The sequence below is a fragment of the Typha angustifolia genome, chromosome 4, assembly GCF_048772165.1.
Source record: "Typha angustifolia cultivar Huaian chromosome 4, ASM4877216v1, whole genome shotgun sequence".
NCBI classification, from domain to species: Eukaryota; Viridiplantae; Streptophyta; class Magnoliopsida; order Poales; family Typhaceae; genus Typha; species Typha angustifolia.
Window position 1 is genome coordinate 9,480,605 of NC_133242.1, and position 13,526 is coordinate 9,494,130.

A 13,526-nucleotide genomic window follows, 5' to 3' on the forward strand; every position below is an offset into this window, starting at 1 on the left:
ACACTTTAGTTATTTTAGAAATAAGATTATTTTAGTTATTTTTAAAATAAAATATCTCTACTTAATAGAATATTCTCACAGTGTTAGTTCAAATCTAAACCATTGTATTTTCTGTATATATTTGCTAAATCATAGGACTCGATCAGTGAATAATAAAAATATAAAATATAAATTATAATTTTTTTAAAAAGTAGAGTGTTATTTGCAAATTTACTTTCTTTCTATCATCTTAGCATTAAGCCTACAAGCTATCCCATGCATATATTTACTTACTTTCTTTCTATCATCTCCCGTTTTCCTTTTTTTATTATTATTTTGTTAAAGATGATAGCTAGTGAGCTATCACAAAACTCTTTCTATAGACAACCTACTCTATCCTGACTCCTGAGAGAGGAGGGTTGGATGGAGGAGGAGGCCAATCATAAAAACCTACCAAGTGAAGTTAGTCAAATTAAAAGCCCTTTAAGCTAGCCAGTCAACTACCATATTAGCCTCCTTATAAATGTGTCTAAATGAGATAGCTTTTTAAAAAAAATGTAATTTGCTTAATAATGTCTTCAACGATAATATTCGCCGTCCATGGCCACTCCATGTTCCACCAGATGATTTCTTCCTAAGTCTGAAGTCCCTACCCTTCAGTGGCCAAAGTTTAGGTCTGGCCTGGTCCAAGCCCGAACTACCCATAGGCTACACAGGCCAGCCCTTTGCCCACCAGACCCGGCCCGAAAACCCGCCCGTTTGGCCCGCAACTAGACCCACCCGTTCTGCTATAGTAGCCCGCCCGTTCTGCTATAGTAATTTGCCCGTTTTGCTACAGTATTTGCTGTTCTGCTACAGTAAAAACCAACAAAAATTTTGGTATTGTACCGTTTTGCATTATTCTAAGCACACCTTTAAAAATTTTAATTTAATTATTTTTTAAATGGAGGAACATAAATATTTTTTTTAAAAAAATAAGCTAATAGTAAAAAAAATTCTAAAAATAGCTAAAATGTGGGTTGGGCCGAGTGATTGATGGGTCGAGTCGGCTAGCCCGATCTCTCACGGGCCGACAGGCACTAACAAGCTATTCTAGCCCGGGCCGAACCCGGCCCGGTCTAAGTGATTGATGGGTCGGGTCGTGAACAAATACTCAAGCCTGGTTGGCCTGAAAAGCCCAGCCCGGCCTGCCCGATGATTATGTTTAATGATAGATGACTAATAAAAAAATAAAGGATAATTCTACTTAGACTTCTTCTGAACTATCACTATTTTATACATATACTTTTTGAAATTTTTTATTACCTACATACCTAAATTAAAAAAAATATCTATACATACGCCCCTTGAGTTAAGAAAAAAAAAATTATACCGGACAGATCTAAACCAAATAACTTTTGGATCATAAGATAAGATATATGTGGTTAAAAAAACATTCAAACAGTGTGTAAAAAATGGTGATAATTTAGAAGGTCTAGCTGAAATTATTCCTAAAAGTAAACGAGAGTGGTTTTGAGATATACTAATTAAGTTAAAGATAAAGTCAAATGATAAATATTCATATAATAGGGTGTGAATGATAATAATAAATCTAAAATATATTAAAGTTGTTTGGCTCTACATATATCTAGAAAAATGATACGATTCGATCCATGTTAGCTCCACGCATGATATTGGGTTTATAGGAATGAGCCTATTTATTTAGTTGAGTATGTAAAAGTAATAAAATTAATTTTTGCCAGGGTGTGTTCGAACGCAATGATCGCGTTCGAACGGGGTGGTTCGAACGCCTATATCACGTTCTCATCGACAAAGGAGGGAAATGGCGCGTTCGAACGGAAACGGACGTGTTCGAATGTGGCTGTTCAAACGCCTGCATCATGTTCACATCGACAGAGCGCGGCAAAAGTGTGGGTTTTGTTAGAGATTGTTAGGGTTGTTTAGAGTTGTTTAAGTTAATTAAGGAGTTCTTAGAGTGAGGCTCTATATATATATATGGAGGAAACCTTAATTGAGATTGGAGGATGTCATTGGAATTGGCTTTAGCCTTATTTCCTTCTCTACTTGACTCTAACCATTGGCGCCCTCTCCCACCTACCTTCTTTCTTCGGCTAAGTTTTTGGTTGGCCTCTTCCAGCCTCTAACCAGCCTCTTCCACAATAAATTCTCCCCTTTCACACCAAGAACTAAACCTAGTATACATATAGCCATTGGAGGGCTATCAAGCTAGGATCTAATTGACCTTCGACCACTATTCGGTCGATATTTTGAGATCTAACCGTCTAAATCCGGTGATCTTTGATTCATTGGAAAAATCTTTTCAAGGACAACAACATATCCAAAATTTAGGAAGATCGATTGGTTAGATTGTTTGTAAATCTGGAAGTTACGTGCTTCATTGAGTTCAGAACCGTTGTGGATCAGATTAGACCGGTTCGTAACAAAAAATAATATATACACTTATAAAATATAATATAAAAATTAGTTTTTAATTTGTATAACACATGAAATATTATTTTCAATTGTAAGTTCACATGCACTATCTTGACATCCACACTTCAATAAAATGGTTATCAAAATACATTCTCTTAATCTTTAATTGAAGTAAAAAAAAAAAAAAAAAGAAGAGAAGATATGAAAAAAAATTACATTAATTTTTTTAGTATTATAAATAATATATCTTGAAAAATATGAAACCAAACGGCCCCATTGTGTTTTTATTAAGTTTCTATAAATTTTTCCTTATTCATATGAGTACCTAGAGAGTTAAAAAAGGAAAATTACTACGTAGTCCAAACCAAATTGTAAGTAATAAATTTTACATCCAAAAAGAACTGTCTTCGTTGACCAAATGGAGGTTTAAATATTTAAGTTTACTGTACGATGAGGTAAATTAATATCCTAATTCATGGTATTGTAAATTATGATGAATTAAGCTCGTGAAAAAGAAACACACTCTGCATGCATGCATGCATGCATGTGCATGGGAAATACATCGAGTGAGCACAAACAAACAAACAAGCTTAACGTCCGCCGCCGCCACCAGGACCCCGGTCGAACCCGAGGCCGCCTCCAACTCCGGTTCCGGCATTGCCGCCATCACCGAGGTCAACTCCTGTTCCACCCGAACCGCCACCAACTCCTCCACCCAAGCCACCACCGCCCACACCTCCTCCTACGCCGCCGCCGGCACCAAACCCTCCACCCTTCCCACTCCCACCGCCAGCTCCACCGCCGCCACCAAATCCTCCTCCAACCCCTCCTGCACCACCACCACCTACGCCACCTCCGGCGCCAAACCCTCCTCCATGACCACTTCCACCACCGACTCCTCCGCCGCCGCCACCACCAAGTCCTCCTCCTCCTCCTACTCCTCCTCCTGCAGCACCACCACCTCCTACTCCTCCACCGGCTCCAAATCCTCCCCCACTTCCACCTCCACCTCCGAGTCCACCACCACCACCACCACCAAAACCTCCCCCACTCCCAACTCCACCCCCTGGCTCACCACCCACCCCACCTCCAGCTCCAAATCCTCCTCCATGACCACTTCCACCACCGACTCCTCCGCCGCCGCCACCACCAAATCCTCCTCCTCCTCCTACTCCTCCTCCTGCAGCACCACCACCACCTACTCCTCCACCGGCTCCAAATCCTCCACCACTTCCACCTCCACCTCCGAGTCCACCACCACCACCACCACCACCACCACCACCACCAAAACCTCCCCCACTCCCAACTCCACTCCCTGGCTCACCACCTACACCACCTCCAGCTCCAAATCCTCCTCCATGACCACTTCCACCACCGACTCCTCCGCCGCCGCCGCCACCAAAACCTCCTCCTTCTCCTACTCCTCCTCCTGCAGCACCACGACCTCCTACTCCTCCACCGGCTCCAAATCCTCCACCACTTCCACCTCCACCTCCGAGTCCACCACCACCACCAAAACCTCCTCCACCCCCTAGCCCACCACCTACACCACCTCCAGCTCCAAACCCTCCTCCATGACCACTTCCACCACCGACTCCTCCGCCGCCGCCACCACCAAATCCTCCTCCTCCTCCTCCTACTCCTCCTCCTGCAGCACCACCACCTCCTACTCCTCCACCGGCTCCAAATCCTCCACCACTTCCACCTCCACCTCCGAGTCCACCACCACCACCACCAAAACCTCCACCACCCCCTAGCCCACCACCTACACCACCTCCAGCTCCAAACCCTCCTCCATGACCACTTCCACCACCGACTCCTCCGCCGCCACCACCACCAAATCCTCCTCCTCTTCCTCCTACTCCTCCTCCTGCAGCACCACCACCTCCTACTCCTCCACCGGCTCCAAATCCTCCACCACTTCCACCTCCACCTCCGAGTCCACCACCACCACCAAAACCTCCTCCACCCCCTAGCCCACCACCTACACCACCTCCAGCTCCAAACCCTCCTCCATGACCACTTCCACCACCGACTCCTCCGCCGCCGCCGCCACCAAATCCTCCTCCTTCTCCTACTCCTCCTCCTGCAGCACCACGACCTCCTACTCCTCCACCGGCTCCAAATCCTCCACCACTTCCACCTCCACCTCCGAGTCCACCACCACCACCAAAACCTCCTCCACCCCCTAGCCCACCACCTACACCACCTCCAGCTCCAAACCCTCCTCCATGACCACTTCCACCACCGACTCCTCCGCCGCCGCCACCACCAAATCCTCCTCCTCCTCCTCCTACTCCTCCTCCTGCAGCACCACGACCTCCTACTCCTCCACCGGCTCCAAATCCTCCACCACTTCCACCTCCACCTCCGAGTCCACCACCACCACCACCAAAACCTCCACCACCCCCTAGCCCACCACCTACACCACCTCCAGCTCCAAACCCTCCTCCATGACCACTTCCACCACCGACTCCTCCGCCGCCACCACCACCAAATCCTCCTCCTCCTCCTCCTACTCCTCCTCCTGCAGCACCACCACCTCCTACTCCTCCACCGGCTCCAAATCCTCCACCACTTCCACCTCCACCTCCGAGTCCACCACCACCACCACCACCAAAACCTCCACCACCCCCTAGCCCACCACCTACACCACCTCCAGCTCCAAACCCTCCTCCATGACCACTTCCACCACCGACTCCTCCGCCGCCGCCACCACCAAATCCTCCTCCTCCTCCTCCTCCCCATCCTGGAGCACCACCACCACCTATTCCTCCACCTGCTCCAAATCCTCCGCCACTTCCACCTCCACCTCCGAGTCCACCACCTCCTCCTCCAAAACCTCCACCACCTCCAACTCCACCACTAGCTTCACCACCAACACCTCCTCCAGCTCCAAATCCTCCTCCAGCTCCAAATCCTCCTCCACCACCACCACCTAGTCCTCCAACACCGCCACCACCAAATCCTCCACCACCTCCACACCCACCAAAGCTGCATCCAAGACCGAACGGGCCCCGACCAAACCGCCAGGGCCAGACGAAATCAGCTCGAACAACTCCACCCGATTGATTGGCAACACCAAGAAGAAGAAGAAGAAGAAGAAGAAGCAAACAATCACCTTTCATGGTTAATTATCTATGCCTCAAACCACCGTTCATCTCGAACTCCTTATATAGACAGGCATGCAATGCCTCGATGAGTTTGTCTTCTTCTTACCACATGCTTCACTCTCCACTCGGCAGCATTTAATAGTTAGATTTTAATAGTTGAGATTACCGTTTCCCCACCCACATGACGTGCCTCTTTAATATTTACGGGTTATTAATTTCCGAACGAGTAACATACGAACTTCTAACCACCTATTCGGCATATGTTATATGCGTGAAAAGCCGTTGAGTGGCGATCACTTGTTAGAATTTACGCATCTGGGTTTTTATTAATTATTATGGATCTAGAAAATTGGGCCGAATAAAATTAATCTTGACACATATGAATACATGATTAAGCTACATTATTAGGTGATCTTTAATTGATCTTATGAGAACTTATGACACCATGCCTCATCTTCATTGAGAGCCGCTTAAAAGGAAGAAGGAGAGTAAAATCTATCTAGTCTCTGTCTTTAACTATCAAATTAGAGATGAACACAGATATAATTACAATCTTCTATGTGTATATATATATATATATATATATATATATATCTTACATGTGATATAGAAGCCTACAAATATATGGATCTAGAAGTACGTGAGTGTTCATGGATTAATTTTATTCAGATTGGTTGATTTGCTATTTAACCTATCTCAAATTCTTCTTCTAATCTTCCTTCTCTCCTGTAGGTCGTTGTATATCATCCGATCGACCATGGCATCTTCCACAGCTAATTGGCTTTGTGTCAAAGGCATATTTAATTAGCCACCTCGACCATATCATCATATATCTTCCTACTCAAAGCAAGCAAAGTCATGTGTTTTATGGTATGCCAATTTCTTTTTCCTACGAGCCTGTTCATATTGTTGCCAATAACCATTCTCCTCTACTAGTTGCATTCTTGTAAATCAGCTTCATAAAGAGATAACCTACTGCACGTTATATTCTCCACTCAAAGGGGAGTTTGTAACGATGTATCAGACTCTCTAAATGAATAGTATTTTAAAGCATAATTGCAAATAAATTCTAGAGTGGTTATTGAGATTGGGTTCAGAGGTATACTATATATATATATATATATATATATATAGTTTAGAGAGGTCAATCTGTGCAAATTGATAGTGTCTTTAAAATATTAGTTGCATTCCCATAGACTAACTTCATGAAGAGTGAACCTACTGCGTGTAACATTCTCTTCACAAGAATATTGAAAAAAAATCATGATTTGAACATGAAGTCTTTTTAAAAAACCTTGAGCCCAAAAATTAATTGGGATCCACGCATTATTAAGGATAAATTTATTGAAATAAAAAATTCAAAAAATAGTTTACTATCATATATCTACTTGTACAAATAAATAAAGGAAATTGAATAAAAGTGACTTTAAATTGACTATCATGGTAATAAAAAAAAATGAGTTTAGTACAAGATTAATTATTTAAAAAATATTAGTAGGATATATAAATGTCAAGCTCTATCTAGACTTTGAGCCTAAAGTGGTATTAACTTTTGTAGATAAAGAAATCTATGCAAGCTTTTGGGAGAGGGTATTGCATGTCATAGTTCAACATGGAACTCTGGAAGCCGGGCTTCCTTTTCTTTCTTATGCTAGACAGTCGTTAATCAATTTTAATTATTTTAGAAGCAACAAGTGAAAGGCAATTTGGTCTTAGAAATATAGTGTTTAAAACTACTCTCGACTTATATAGAATAGTGTATTCTATATATATATATATATATTTTGCGTTGGCCTTTTAGACTGTTTGAATCAGATTATTATCTCCAATAAAGAATAGATATATGTACAATAATAATAAAAAAACAAAAGAGTTGAGATTCCCAATGTTAATCCATTTTATTTATCAGTATGTTTATTCTGTTGAAAAAATATAACATATATTGAGTTGCAAATTTGCAGATAAAATTAATGATACTAATTGCTAAAAGAAACAAGAGTTAATGATACTAAATGCTGAAAGAAATTGAAAAGAAACAACTTTATATAATAAACAGAATACAGATCACAATGCATGAAACAAACTAACAAAAGGACAATATTGTTGGATACACCAGTATTCAGTTAAATGAGTAATGAAAAGATGTATAAATAACTGCATTACGAACTAAATTTGGGACTATCTACTCCTAGAAATATTATGATATTTTAAGATGTGGTAGTCTCATGAGTTAAGATTCTTTTGGCGCTTGTTTTAGTAGGTTTGGATATCAGAGCAAGAAGTTATGGCCAGAAGAGTGAAGGAAAGTTAAAATGAGACTAAAATATATTATTCGATGTTGTGAAGGTCGTCAAAGGGTGATGAACAGCTGTGGGATGGTGGAGGTCGTCCGTGAGAGTATGTGGCTCGTGGAGTAAGATAGTAGCTAGGTTTTAAAAGTTTGGAAGTGTTTTACTTTTAAGATTTATTCTTATGAAGTAAAGACGATCTAACAATTATAATAAAAAATAAAGGTAAAATAAAAAATTAATTTTAACTAAATTTCATTCTAGTATTCCACACATCCTAATTAACCTTTGACTTCTCCTATTTATATGTGTATAATAACAACGGGTAGAATCCAATTCAGCCTATTGGGCTTACATATGCAAATTATCCATTTCAATTTAAATCTAAAATTAATGAGTAAAATTAACTAACTAGAATTGACTCGACCAACTTGACCCACGTAGTTGGAACTTGTATTCCACCACATTTTGGACACCTTATCTTCAAGGTGACTAGTATGTGAGTTGGATCTTCTAACTCATGTCATGCTTATAGGCCTAATGGTGTGCATACAAGTTCCACTCAATCAACTGAATTGGGCTCCACTAGTCATCGGGCTCACACTCGAATGCAAAGTCATGCTCATGAGTCCAGAATTGAGTTGTGCGAGGTGGTCGAATTGGTTTGTGAAAATTTAGCCCAGCTCTTGATACATACGCTTCATCCTTTCCACTCAATAGTCAGACCCCTAATCCTAAGGTTGAAAATATTATTTTGGCCTAGGGGTGCCCGTTAGAGGATGGTCGAGGTCGATAGTAAGGGTGAGTGGCTCATAGAAGAAGATGGTGGTTAAGATTTGAAAGTTTAGAAGAGTTCTAGAATTAAAATATATTCCTAGAAAGTAAAAAATGATCTAATGACTACGATAAAAAAATAAATATATTATAATAGAAATTTTTATAAATCATAACCTACATTTTATCCATTTTATTATTTATACCCTATCTTTGAGGATTTTATAACTCGACCCCTCTTTTTCCTCTATAATTCTTATTTAACACCTTAAGTTAACTTAGACGATACTAAAACAAGAATATTTCATAATAATATACAAAATATTTTATAAATACCTAAATTAACTCTATCTTCTTTATTTTTATTTTTCTCATCCCAAGGAAGAAGAAGAAGAAAAAGAAAACGAGGAGGAGGAGGAGATGGAAGAGGAGGGGAGAGGGGAATATGAGGAAAGGTGGTAGTAGTGACGACAATGGTGGAGGAGGTAGGTAGGGGAAGATGGTGGAGTGATATAGAAAATGAGAGAGAATGATGGGAGTCTTTTTAGTAATTTGGTCAACATTAGTTAGTCAAAATAACATCATAGTGTTAAAAAAAAATTATAAGGAAAAATAAGGGGTTGGATTATAAAATTCTTAAAAACGAGATGCGAATCATAAAATAGATAAAATGTAGGGTGTAATTTGTAAAATTCCTTCTAATAAATTGACTCAAACTAGTACTCATTCTCCGCCTCCTAATTAACACATGACATCTTCTATTTATAGGAGTAGAATATAACGGATCGGATCCGGTTCACTCTATTAAACTTATATCTGCAGATTATCCACTTCTAATTAAAAGTGATAAATAAAATTATCTAAGTAGACTCGACTCGACTGACTCAACCCTGATCGTCAGGCAATTGTATAAATGAGGAATGACAAAGATGTAGTTCACCGAAAGAAACGAGGGTGGCAGAATTAAAACACTTTCAATAACTTTTAGCAAACAAAGGTTGCTGAAATGTAGCAATAAATGTTAGGCAACGAGGGCTGATGAAATTTGTAACTACTTTGCAATGAGCAACTTATATCTGAAACTGAAATTGCTAACAACTTAGCAATTGAGCAACTTCTCCAAATATCAAACCTCATATCAGTCAAAATTTCATTATAAATTCCAAAGAAAATAATTTAAAATTTTGATGAACTGCATAAATAGATAAAAATGCCCTCATCTTCGTTCCATATATTTTTCATATTCTTCGTTACACTTCTAATAGAAGACGGAGGAGAAACTAAAGGTATTTTTGTTCGTTTAATTAGTTAGTCATTTAATTTTTTAATAATTTTTAATAAAATTCCTAACGAAAGAGTTTAGTGATTTAGATAAGTGATATAGAGTGATAGCTGAGGGGGTCAAAATATAAATAACTCTACCACAAATTAAGTAATTATATTTCTCAAATTATCAAAATATTCTGATTGAATAACATTTTGAATACCCATTGGTGTAAGAATAATTTAAAATTAACAAGAACAATTGAAATAAAATTATATAATTGTGAGGGTAAAACCATTACATAAGGAAGTACTTGAGGTGGGTGACTTAGAAATTTTATAAATTTCATATTGAATAAGATCAAATATTTCTATTTAGATTCTTATATGTTAAAGTTAGGTGAATTTCTAAGACCTTGTTTAATTTACCTTCCAAATTTGATTAGCTAGCCAGCTCTATTTTTTTTTTATTTAAGTACTTTAAACTATGCTAAAAAATATATAATTTTTAGTTGTGAACTAGGCTAAAAAATTATTATTATTTTGATGCGATATGAAAAAATAAAAAGTATATTAATTTTGAAGAAAAATAAATAATATATAATATATATATTATTGATTTGCCTCATTGTAAGCCCTATTTACAGGCTTTTGCACGTAAATCTGCAAACGGGCTTAATATGCATATAAGCTCATTTGCGGGCTTAGTATGTATGTGAGCCCACAAACGAGCTACATACATGCATGTAAGCACACAAATAGGATTGAACTTGATTAGGATAAAAACCTTTAAAAAATATTTGGTTACTGAATTAGGCTAGAGGTTTGTTACTAAATTCAAGACCGTTTAACTCAAAACATAACAAGTCTAAGGTGTCAAATTGATTTTTTAGGACAATTTTTGAATGGAACACAACAATTTCATCATTTATTTTATTAACACTCATCTTTAAGAATTTTGTAATCAAACCCTTTTTTTTTAAATTTTTATATAATACTCTAATGTTACTTTGATTAATTAGTATTATCCATAGTCTATGATTTATACTGATTAAATTATAAAATACTCTTGAATTTAACTTCGATCGATCCTGACCTAACACCGTATCCCGCCAAATTAAAGAACTATTTTAGAAACTATTTTACAGAATATTAATTGGTTGAAAATGATAGGGTATGAAATTATAAAAGAGAGATCGAATTATAAAATCCGACAAAATAAAATATTAACATAAAAAGAGTGAAAATATAGGGTGTTATTTTTTTTTTAAAAAAAATCTCTTATAATTATAGGTATTAGAAATTAGAACTTTATCTATTTTATTTTTTATTTTTCAAAATTCACCCAATAATAAACGGAGCTATCGCTCTGCTTGCCACCTAACCTCCCTTATAGTATGCAGTCAACTCCGAACTATATTTGACTAATTAATTGATATGGTTCTTCGCATGGTCAACACCCTATCACCGACAAGCATGTTAAATTTATGCCCCATGCATGCATACATACACTTCTATAATGGAGAAATTAATAAGTCTCTCACAAGAAGGTATATATATATATATATATATATATATAGTTTTTATAGATCCTATAGTTGCCATATTACAGTATCATATTCTATGTCTTTTGGTCTGCTAAGTTATTTAACTTTTAATTTATAATATGTTTTAAAAAGTAATTAACCTGCAGAAGGGCATTCACAAGCATGTAAGTATGAAATTTATATACTTTGGAGGATATATTCAAGACAAAAAAAAATAATTCAAAAAAATAATAAAAAATGTTCAAAAAACATGAGGGTAGATGGATGGTTTGAATGCGTATTAATGGCAAAGCGGATCAAATAAGACCGATCAATATCTCAATGTCGATCTGCGTCGAAATCTATATGCATTGAAACCATTAACGTGGCAACCCGGCCTGTAGATAGATGTGTCTTAAGAAGGAGCCAATCAATAATATTGTTTTTCCTCCCAGCTTCCCAACCGCTCAAACGCGGAGACGTCCACCATTAAATGTCGCTCCACTGGACAATGAGGCAAGTGGAAGTGAAGAATAAGAAGAAGAAGAAGAGCGATACCTCCTTGTGTTCAGGCTTATATAAGGAGAGAAGGGAAGGGCGATGGTTTAAGGCATAAGTAACTAACCATGAGAGGTGTTTGTTTGTTGCTTGTTCTTCTTCTTCTCGGTGTTGTTGCCCAATTGGGTGGAGTTGTGCGAGCTGATTTTGGTGGGCCCAGGCGGTTCGGGCGGGGATGCCGCTTCGGTGGGTGTAGGGATGGTGGGTTTGGTGGTGGAGCGGGAGGAGGATTTGGTGGTGGAGGTGGTCATGGAGGAGGGTTTGGGGCAGGAGGAGGCGTAGGTGGTGGACCTGGGGGAGGGGTTGGAGGTGGTGGAGGATTTGGAGGCGGAGGGGGTGGTGGACTTGGTGGTGGAGGTGGTCATGGAGGAGGGTTTGGAGCTGGAGGTGGCGTAGGTGGTGGGCCAGGGGGTGGAGTTGGGGGTGGTGGAGGTTTTGGAGGCGGAGGGGGTGGTGGACTTGGTGGTGGAGGTGGTCATGGAGGAGGGTTTGGAGCTGGAGGAGGCGTAGGTGGTGGGCCAGGGGGTGGAGTTGGGGGTGGTGGAGGTTTTGGAGGCGGAGGGGGTGGTGGACTTGGTGGTGGAGGTGGTCATGGAGGAGGGTTTGGAGCTGGAGGTGGTGTAGGTGGTGGGCCAGGGGGTGGAGTTGGGGGTGGTGGAGGTTTTGGTGGTGGTGGTGGTGGTGGACTCGGAGGTGGAGGTGGAAGTGGTGGAGGATTTGGAGCCGGTGGCGGAGTAGGTGGTGGTGGTGCTGCAGGAGGAGGAGTAGGAGGAGGAGGAGGATTTGGTGGTGGCGGCGGCGGAGGAGTCGGTGGTGGAAGTGGTCATGGAGGAGGGTTTGGTGCCGGAGGTGGAGTTGGTGGTGGTGGTGCAGGAGGGGTTGGAGGAGGAGGAGGATTTGGCGGTGGCGTCGGTGGCGGCGGGGGAGTCGGTGGCGGAAGCGGCCATGGCGGAGGGTTTGGCGCGGGAGGTGGAGTTGGAGGCGGCGGCGCGGGAGGTGTTGGAGGAGGAGGAGGATTTGGCGGCGGCGGTGGTGGTGGAGCTGGCGCTGGCGGTGGACAGGGTGGAGGGTTTGGTGCCGGTGGCGGCGTAGGAGGAGGTGCGGGTGGTGGTGTGGGTGGAGGTGGAGGTTTCGGAGGCGGCAGCGGCGGTGGTTTGGGTGGAGGAGCTGGTGGTGGTATAGGCGGTGGTGCTGGAGGAGGTGTTGGCGGCGGCGGTGGAGCCGGCGGTGGCGGAGGATTGGGTGGTGGAGCCGGAGGTGGTGGTGGATTAGGTGGTGGAGCTGGTGGAGGACTAGGACATGGTGCTGGAATAGGCGGCGGCCTCGGTGGCGGCGGCGGTGTTGGAGTTGGCATTGGAGTTGGAGTTGGCGTCGGATTTGGTGGCGGCGCTGGTGGCGGCGCTGGCGGTGGTAGTGGTGGACATTAAGAGCTTGTGATTGTCACTGTTTTCTGGATTTGTAGTCAACAACTCTCCATGCATGTTTTTATTTCTTACAGAATGTAAACTCTTTGCAAATTAGAAGTCTCTTAAATAATGTGAGCTTAATTTGTGTTTAAATTTATTATTAAATGTTTTAAATAATGTTAAATA